The sequence below is a fragment of the Bos javanicus genome, chromosome 24 (assembly GCF_032452875.1).
Source record: "Bos javanicus breed banteng chromosome 24, ARS-OSU_banteng_1.0, whole genome shotgun sequence".
Classification (NCBI taxonomy): Eukaryota; Metazoa; Chordata; class Mammalia; order Artiodactyla; family Bovidae; genus Bos; species Bos javanicus.
In genome coordinates, this window is record NC_083891.1 from 54285122 (window position 1) to 54295579 (window position 10458).

A 10458-nucleotide genomic window follows, 5' to 3' on the forward strand; every position below is an offset into this window, starting at 1 on the left:
AAATCAAGTGGTTTGGAAATCTTCACTTGATTTTGTGTTTGGAGAACATTTCTGGATTCTCTTCTAATCTATTTTGATGTCTGTTCTTTTCATATTTTTTAATTTAATTTGGATTTTATATCAGATTTGCAATGGTTGTGCTCATTTCATGTGTACAGCACCGTTATTCACTTATACATATACATGGATCTATTCCTTTTGAGTATTTTCCCATATAGTTTATGACAGAGAATTGACTAGAGTTCCTTGTGCTGTACAGTAGGTCTCTGTTGATAATCTATTTTATGTATAGTAAGTAGTGTGTATCTGTTAATCCCAAACCCCTCCTTGGAAAAGTTTTAATCTCCCTTAGGCTTTAGCTTCCTCAACTGAAAAACCCAAATGAAGCTGTTAACTTCCTCACAGAGTTGCTGCTAAGTCGTTCAGTCATGTCCGACTCTTTGCAACCCCTTGGACCGTAGCCCGCCAGGTTCCTCTGTCCGTGGGATTTCCCAGGCAAGAGCACTGGAGTGGGTTGCCTTTCCCTTCTCCAGGGGATCTTCCCGACCGCTGCATCTCCTCCTGCGTCTCCTGCATGGCAGGTGGATTCCTTATTGCTGGAGCCATTGAGTTATACGATGATTAAATAGGATAATGCAGAAAAAGTGCTTAATGGGGTATCTGACTATAATCCACATTATATTCAGAGAATATTAAATAATTGTGTTTAGGCTCACAGCTTATAATGGACATTTGCTTAGAGCATCATCTGAAAGTATCAAGGCCTAAACCCAGTTGCCCCCTTTCTATTCCCACCCCCCAGCCCCATCAGTCAGTTACACCTGCTGCTCTGACCTTCTCAGCTAACGATCTATTTTAAAGCCACTTATGACTCATCAGTGAAATATGAAAAGAACTAGTTGTCACTGATATATATCTCAGTCATTTGCAACATTGATAAGAAAGGTGCCCTTTTGGAAAATTTCTTCTGTGGCTTCCTGAAATATTTTAAGAATAAAAGGCTCAGGGATTTACAAAATAGCTATAGCTTCCCAAACTGGTCTTGGGATATCTGAGCTTCAACATCATCTACATCATTTTAAAAATTATCCAGAGAAGGAGGGAAAGACAGACAATCCCACTTGTGGGTGAGGACGGGGAGAAGCAGCAACTCCTGGGTGTTGCTGGTGGGAAAACCAAACTCACAGCCATAGGAGACATCAACACTTAGGCAGCTTCCTACAAAGTTAAGCACAGAGTGTACAACCCAGCAGTCCCTCTCCTAGGGGATTTTGTATGTCCATAAAACACATTTATAGTGGCCAAAGTCTGGGAAAAATTGAAATATTCATTAACAGGTGAATCCTATTCATCAATACAAAAGAAGGATCAACTGATATGATGTGAAGAGCTGACTCATTGGGAAAGACCGTGATGCTGGGAAAGGTTGAAGGAAGGGGGAGAAGGGGCGACAGAGGATGAGATGGTTGGATGGCATCACCGACTCAACAGACATGAGTTTGAGCAAGCTCCGGGAGATGGTGAAGGACAGGGAAGCCTGGTGTGCTGCGGTCCATGGGGTCGCAAAGAGCTGGATACAAGTGAGCGACTGAACAACACTGATACAATATAGATGAATCTCAGATGCATTATGCTGACTGAAAACAGCCAAATTCCAAAGGCTACATATTCCATAGTTCCATTTATATGATATTCTAGAAAATTTGAAACTATAGGGTCAGAAAACTGAACTGAGGATTAAGAGTGGGGAAGGGATTGACTTGGAGAAGGCTATGGCACCCCACTCCAGTACTCCTGCCTAGAAAATCCCATGGACGGAGGAGCGTGGTAGGCTGCAGTCCATCGGGTCGAGAAGAGTCGGACACGACTGAGTGACTTCACTTTCACGCATTGGAGGAGGAAATGGCAACCCATTCCAGTGTTCTTGCCTGGAGAATCCCAGGGACGGGGGAGCCTGGTGGGCTGCCGTCTATGGGGTCGCACAGAGTCGGACACGACTGAAGCGACTCAGCAGCAGCAGCAGCAGCAGCAGCAGCAGGGATTGACTACAAAAGAGACACTTGGGACTATTTTAGGGGACTAGGGAGTGATGATGAAACTGTTCTCTATCTTGATGATGATGGTGGTTCCATGACTCAGAACTCTATACTAAAAAAGATGGATGTATATACTTTTATTTTCTAAATAGTAATTAAACAATACCGTAGTAAAAGCTAAGTACAGTGAAGATTTCAAAATACAATTAACTGCAAGCTACAATTAACTAAATATATTTCCTAATTCAAACTGTTGAGCCCTCCAAAAGTGTAAGTGGCAAAAAAAAAAAAAAAAAGCGATGGAGTCAGAATTGTTAAAAAGCAAGTAACTGAGTTGCTGACAGGCAGGTAAAGTTATTGCTCTTACAAGAATAGTCCATGGAGCCTGACATTCAATACGGTGACAAAAGCAAGGGAAATCTTAAACATCTTATGAAGGTTAATCACAATTATTGCTTACTGAGGTGGAAAAGTAGGAAGAAGTATATAAAAATATATAAGAAATATACAAGAAAACTTGCAACAAGATCTAAATCTAATTCTGAAATAGAACTCCTTATTTCACCTACCCATTCTTTTTTTTTTTTTTTTTTGCAATTTTTTCTTAATTGGAGTACAGTTGCTTTACAATGTGATAGCTATCTGTTTCAAACATGCTAGTGTATAGATGTCAATCCCATTCTCCCAGTTCATCTCAGCCTCGCCTTCCCCTCATCCCACTGTCCACGCATCAGTTCTCTACGTCTGCATCTCTGTTCCCGCCCTATAAATAGGCTCATGTGTACCATTTTTCTAGATTCCACATGTACGCATTAATATACAATTACACAGTTTGTTTTTCTCTTTCTTACTTATTATGCTTCACTCTGTATGACAGACTCTAGGTCCATCAGTGTCTCTACAGCTGACCATCCCCTTTCCGAGCATCTGCTAGATGCATGTTTCCCTTCTTCATAGAGAACAAGAGCACGTGGACGACTGGGGCGGTGACGACAAGGTCTGTGAAGGTTGCCCGCCCCCCCCCAACCGAGGCAGTGGGGACCCTGTGCTCCCTGTCCCCTCCACCCTCCCCCTGCAGCCCTGTACCAGGAAGAGGTCAGACTGATTTCAGCATCCTACCCAAACCAAGGGGATAACAGAAAGATACAAGGGCGAGAAGCAACTTCTGGTTCTGGATGAAACCAATCTCCTTATATCAAATCCCATGAACATGAGTGATGAGTGAGTGAATTCCCCAAAATAATTAGGAGAAGCTTATAGCTCAATGCTGAGCAAGCCTTCTTCCTGTTGGTGAACAGACACGACAGGGGGAACATGTATGTCCACTTCGCTTTCCAGAAAGTGAAAAAGATGAAGATGGATTCCTATAATTGGCATTTCACTCTCAGGAGACATTTGAAATGAAATGACCGGTTTTAAGACTAGAAAATGAAACTGTTCTGGAAATTTTTAAATCAATACCAAGTTAAAAAAAGACTTACCAACAGAGACTTATCAACTCATCCGACCACAGATCAGTAAAACAGCAGTGGTCTGAGCCAGGAGTTCTGGCAAGTTGTTTTGATAGGAGCAGACAAACTGAGCTCCAAATGAACATACCTAGCTTTGGAAAACTGTACTATTCAACTTAGACTACTTTAGTTTCAAACATAAAATTCTTTGCACTCCACGTTATCAATAAAATAGACCTTCAAGTTATCTGAATGCTTTTTTTTCCCCAAAGGAACTTGCAATTTCAGCAGTAACTTACAGGCATTCAGAGACAGTGTCTTCTCTTTTACTGCACAGAATTGGCCAACATTTTATAGAAGAGTTTACACTCAACTGGAGAAATCTCCCTAAGAGGATCTTTAAGCATAAGTTGTCAAACGTAAACCACTAAAAATGCATTTGCCAAATGAATTGACACAAAACAGGGTGAATGGGGGTATAGAAGAAAACATCTCTAAATGAATGCCTAAGAAAGGTATATACCAAAATGCTTTTCTAGTGTTAGAGAGTTCTTTGTTCACAGAAAACATCACTATTTAACAGGAACCTGGAATAATTTATCATTTGGTCTAGCTCCTCTAAATGCCCCAGAGGAAAAAAAGAGTGGCATTTCTTCTGTTTTAGATTTTAAGAGTTCAAACTAGTGCCTGATTCGGTAAGTCAACACCCGTTGCAGCAGTTTCACCCTTTAGCACAGTGATAGAAACGACAGAATAATAAAATGAAAAGCATGCAAATTCAGATGCACTCCCTTCTACTTTTTGGCTTACGGCTACAGACGACTCTTGCTTTATGTTAAGTGTGCCACTAAAATATGTTATTAAGAAGGGCTCATATTTTTAAGAGTAGTTCAGTTATCACTGTTGGATCAAACATGCATCAAAATTCCCCCATTTAAATGCATATTATTTGCGAAGAAAACACACAAAGGAGATGTGTGTGTGTGTTTAGTCACTCAGTCGTGTCCAACTCTTTGAGACCCCATGGGCTGTAGCCCGCCAGGCTCCTATGCCCATGGAACTTTCCAGGCAAGAATACTGGAGTGGGTTGCCATTCCCTCCTCCAGGGGATCTTCCCAACCCAAGGATCGGACCCAGGTTTCCCACATTGCAGGTGGATTCTTTACCATCTGAGCCATCAGGGAAGCCCGGCCTCTTTCCAAATGTTAATATTATGAGTTAGTGTCTTCCAAGTCCAACCTAGAATATGAAATGACTGATGCTTTCTGCTACTGGCTTGGGATTTACTATTTACTATTTTCATGGAGTATCACAGAAAGATCACAGTTATGACATTTGGTAAGTATCAGTATTCCATATCAGAAATATATTTTTTTCATAAATATAAATAAGTGTTTGGCTCCTATCAGTCATTTTCAAATTATGGAAGTTGGACCAAAATATCTGTCTTACCACTTCAATTACAGCAACATCCATCAAGGTAAGCAAAAGGTGGCATAGCCATCCAATGGAAGGAACATTAGTAGCAATAAAAAGGAACCACCATGCTACAACCTGAATGCACCTCAAAAAAATTATTCCAGGTGAAAGAAGTCGGATGCTGAATACCATATATTCTATTATCTCATCATGCGAAATGCCTAGAAAAGTCAAATCTAAAGAGACAGGAAACAGATCAGTGCCTGCCTGGGTCCGAGGGTGAGAATGGGAGTGCTACAAATGGGCACTCGAGACTTTGGGAGGGGGCGGGGATGAAAATGTTCTAAAATTGGATTGTGATCATGGTTGCGTAACTCAATAAGTTTACTAAAAATCACTAAATTGTACAGTGTGATGTATTGGATAGTTTACAAATTATATCTCCAATAGAGCTGATTTTAAAATAAATAGCCAAAAAAAAGGCAAGAATGTCTTACATAAAGTCATTTTTTTCCTCTGAGGTTAAAAAATAATTGTAGTCATGTTTTTTTAAATTTATAGGAAAAAAAATAACTTGATGGATACAATTTTCTCAATTTAAAATTTTCAACCCCTAAATTATTGGCATCTACTTACTACTACTACAAATTTAGATTTTATTGAATTTGCATGAAATTGATGTTCTTTAGCTATTTCAGGCTCAAGATCTTAATATTTCATAATATTAAACGCAGAATACAGGATTCCTAAATTCTTTCCCATGGATGGAGAAGCCTGGTAGGCTACAGTCCACGGGGTTGCAAAGAGTCGGACACGACTGAGCAACTTCACTATACTATAAATTTTTTCCCAGCCTAAGAAAAAGGAAACTGACCTGAATAACATATAAATTCCTTTACAATTTTTTAATTTGACCATTTAAATCCGTGGAAAAGAGTCTGTGATTCGAAACTAATCTAGTTTAGGTCAGTGTCAAAAAATGACAGATGTTGACTGATATGGTTCCTGATTATGGCCTCAGGGTGTTCTGGAGGATTCCAAAGCTGTATAAATTCCAGAGGACAAGAATGTGTCTCATTTACACCAACTTTTATCCCCCTGTGTCTCCAAGACAGACCATGGTGCCCTATACAATAAATGTTGGTTCAGTGGTTCAGTTACTACATGAACAGGCCTGAAAATCCCCAGGTGCACCAAATATTTTCTAAAACTGAGCACACGCACGCGCACATATTTTCGTTTTCCAAACTCAGTGGGTGACTGTTTCCATGTTTAGATGCTTAGTAAAATGTAAATTCACTTAAACGTGCTACTAAATTGATAGTAACATGTTGCCATTTTGAAGTGCTTTACCATCAATAAATGGCCATCTAATTTTAATGTAAAAATCTCAAAGATTCAAGCCCACTACTGTAAAAGACTGACATTCCTCCAAGGAACTTTCCAGGCAAGAATACTGGAGTGAGTAGCCATTCCCTTCTCCAGGAGAAGAGAGAGATCTTCCCAACCCAGGGATCAAACTCTGGTCTCCTGCATTACAAGCAGATTCTTTACCATCAAAGCCATCTGGGAAGCCTCAGAAGTCTCAGTTGTTTCCTTTTTCGGTCATCATTCCAAACAAATAAATATATGCCTCATTTTTCAGTTTTGACCAAATCTAGCTTAGATTTTTCCAACTTCGTCCAGAATCTGGATTACAACTCAAGCCCACTTTCCAGCACATTATAAATCACTACGCTAACAAATATATTAACACGCTTGTTAATATCGTCTTTTTTTTTCTTTTTTAATATCTTCTGAAATCATAAACGTGAAAAATACCACTGAAATAGTGTCTGCATTTATTTCAAAAGCCTCTCTTTAGTTAGTACAGGTTTGGTTACTAAATTTATTTAGCACATAAAAAGGTGAAGACCTTGTGAAGCTTGCAAGGTCGCAGAAAGTGTAAGCCCTTTTCATTCTTTCAATAGTGAGTTGGGAAGTCCCTGCCTTAGGCACAAATTCCTCTGTGTCAGGGACCTTCACACTCAAAGGGTCAGCGTAGGGTGGGAGGGAGAGGGACGGCCCAGCAGCAGGAAACAATCGCACCTGTTGTGTCTGCAGGGGTTCCTGAGACTGCAGCTCAGATCACATTTCTGAAAAGCCAGATATCTGCAGAGCTGAATATTTAATACCATCAGGTACATAAAAGGAACAGAGTATCTTTCCCCAGGTGCAAGTGAGAAATAATTGCCTTTGAACACTTTATCTAGCCTATGTATAGCAACAAGAAAAAAGAGATTTTTATCTCTAAAAATAAAGCTATAGTGAAAATGGCAGACCGAGTTTCAGGTACCTTTGGAACTAACTGCTTCTTTTATATATGTAAGTGTATTTGCTCTCCAAGAAGGTTAAAAGTTGACAGCCATGCCATTCATGCAATCTAAATCTCCCCTCTCACGATCCCCTGCTATTCCTTCCATAAGATAACACTGCTCCTTGGCACACCTGCCGGGGGGATAAGTAACTTTCAGCTCTAGAATCCCATGACAGCCGAAAACCGTCATCCAACAGGTTCCTCTTCCTTCACTACACCTGAAGCTAACAGAAGCCAGCGCGGATGAACGTCTGCGCTCTTGAAAATTCAGGGCACAGGGAACTGTCAAAGTCGTCCCACGGGGGTCCATAGCTGACAGGCAAGTTTTCCAGAAGGCTTTCTCCACCGCCTCTGAAAAGGGGGCCCCCCAGCCAAGGGACTGCCTAACAGCGACCTAAATAAACAATCGGGCGTGCGTAGGGCGAAGGAGGGGTATCCTTTCTCGGGGAAGGCAACTCTGTTCCTCGTCGTTCAGTCACCAAGCCGTGTCCGACTCTCTGCGACCCCACGGACTGCAGCACGCCAGGCTTCCCTGTCCTTCACCATCTCCTCTGGGAGTGTGCCCAAGTTTATGCCCACCGAGTGGGTGATGCCACCCTGGAGGCGCACAAACTTCTAGCCCAGGGAATCCGAGTCCAGAAGAAAGGTTTACAGGGAGAATGCTGTCCTCACCCAGGACCTGTGTGCAGGGAAATGCCCTTGGTGCTCCAGGCGGCACGAGGGGAGGGTAGAGGGGACCCGCTCCAAGGGCGCCTGGACCCCCACTCGCCCGGGAGAGAGTGGGGTGACCCGGGCGGAGATCGCTGGGGCTCGCCTACCTTGGAGGGCGCTCGGCGAGCGCGGGGTCCGGGCGCCGCTCCTCCCCTGGCTCGGCACCTCGGGTGGGTAGGGCGGGTCGGCTCCTCCGGGCTCGGTGGCTCCACCTCCGCTCCAGGGAGCTCCGCCCCGCACGGCCGGGCGCGCCCGGGGCAGAGTCGGGCGCCGGAGCGGCTCCGGGGCGGGGCCTGGGCTACCCAGAGCCCCGACGCGCGCGCCCGGCCCCAGGCGCCCCGGGGTGCCTTCTGTGCGCCCCGGGGTGTCTTCTGTGCACCCCGACACTCAAGTCCCCAACCCTGCGCACCGCTCAGTAATTGGGTTATTCTGTTGGGGGTGGGGGGTAGATAGTTCCTGCTGCTTTTTTTTTTTTTAAAAAAGGTCCTGTTTATTCTCCAAGCTCATATACTTTTTGTTTTTTATACTTTGGCCACCTGATGCGAAGAACTGACTCCTTGGAAAAGACCCTGATGCTGGGAAAGATTGAAAGCCGGAAGAGAAGGCAACGACAGAGGATGAGATCTTTGGATTGCATCACCGACTCAGTGGACATGAGTTTGAGCAAGCTCTGGGAGTTGGTGATAGACAGGGAGGCCTGGCGTGCTGCAGTCCATGGGGTCGCAGAGTCGGACACGACTGAGTGACTGAACTGAAGACTATTTTGGAGTAAATTTAGATTTACCAAATTTGGAGGAGGACATGGGAACCCATTCCAGTATTCTTGCCTGGAGAATCCCATGGACAGAGGAACCTGGCAGGCTATAGTCCATAAGGTCACAAAGAGTCAGACACGACTGAGCAACTGACACACGTTAGATTTACGAAAAAGTTGCAGAGAGTACAGAATTCCCTAAACCTGCCTTGCTGGTGTCCCGTAGTAGTCGCGTCTTATATCACCATGGTACAGCTGTCAAAACTAAGAAATGAACGTTGATCCCTCACTATTAACTAAACTCGACCTAGTGTAGATTTCACTACTTTTCTGCTGATCTAGTTTTCTTTCTGATTTTTCTGTTCCGGGATTGCCTTCAGGACTCCACACTCCATTTCAGTGTTGTATCTCTTTAATCTCCTCTTATCTGTGACAGTTTCTTGGTCTTCTCTGTTTTTCTTAACTTTGACAGTCTTCAAAAATTTTGCTAAGCTGTTTTGTGGATGTCTATCATTTGGTCTCATTTGATGCTTTTCTCATGATTAGGCTATGGTCTGCCTGCAATGAAGGAGATCCCTGGGTCAGGAAGATCCCCTGGAGGCGGGCATGGCAACCCATTCCAATATTCTCGCCTGGAGAATCCTATGGACAGAGGAGCCTGGCAGATTACAGTCCATGGGATCACAAGGAGTCTGACAGGACTGAGCGGCTAAATACAGCACATGGGTTTGAGAGAGGGGACCACACAGGCAAAGTGTCCTGTCAGGGGCCACATGATAGCAGCAGGACTTATTACTGATGATGTTGACCTTCGTTGCTTGGTTGGAGAGCTGTCTGCCCCGTTTCTCCCAGGTAGTTACTCTTTTTTTGGATGAAAGTCACTAAGTTCAACCCACACTCAGGGGAGGGTAGGGGTTGGGGAATGAAACTCCATCCTGGAAGGGAGAGTATCTGCTTTATTATTTGGAATTATTCTGTAAGGAAGATGTGTCCCTTCCCTCTTAAATATCTATCTATTCAATCATTTACTTACATCAGTATGAACTCATACGTGTTTATTTTATGTGCTTATGTGCTCAGTTGTGTCCGACTCTTTGCAACCTGGGGGATTGTAGCCTGCCAAGCTTCTCTGTCCATGGAATTCTCCAGACAAGAATACTGGAGTGGGTTTCCATTCCCTTCTCCAGGGGACCTTCTGATCCAGGGATTGAACTCATGTCTCCAGTGTCTCCTGCAGTACAGGTGAATTCTTTACCTGCTGAGCCATCAGGGAAGCCCCTGATGAATTGAATTATTTTTTGTTTCTCGAGTAGTTACAGGTTTGGCTGAAACACTTTCAGACTGGCTCCTGTATCCCTTTGAAAGTTCATAAACTTTTAGAGCTGGGAAGACAAAAAAAACTCACTAAATATTTGTTCTCCTCCTTTTCATGTAACATAAAACTGCAGCCCAAATCCCCCCAAATCTAAGGGCTTTTCAGGGTCTTCCTTGAAACCCTACAACTACTGATTCCTACTCCAGTAATAGGAAATTAAAAAAAAAAAATCCCAACAGATTAATTTGTGGATTGGGACCCAATTAGAGAAGTGAAAGCTGAGAGTGCTTAGGTAAGTTTTGGTTAACCAATCCATACAGTTCTATGAAACAGGTATATGTATATGATAAGTAGAGATAAATCATGTTCCAAAGATAGTCATGGATGTTTATTGCTGCTTTAAACACTGAAGAAAG

General features: G+C 43.1%; 1 protein-coding gene across 3 annotated transcripts in view; it reads right to left on the reverse strand.

Moving 5' to 3' along the window:
- CCDC68 (coiled-coil domain containing 68) overlaps nt 1-8171 on the reverse strand; it is a 58508-nt gene extending 50337 nt beyond the window's left edge. For 2 of the 3 annotated variants that reach the window (XM_061400254.1, XM_061400256.1), the window contains exon 1: nt 8081-8171. The gene's annotated coding sequence lies outside the window, so the exon portion shown is untranslated. The remainder of the gene's footprint in view (nt 1-8080) is intronic. The other variant, XM_061400255.1, reaches the window with a different exon arrangement.
- Between the last annotated feature and the right edge of the window lie 2287 nt (nt 8172-10458).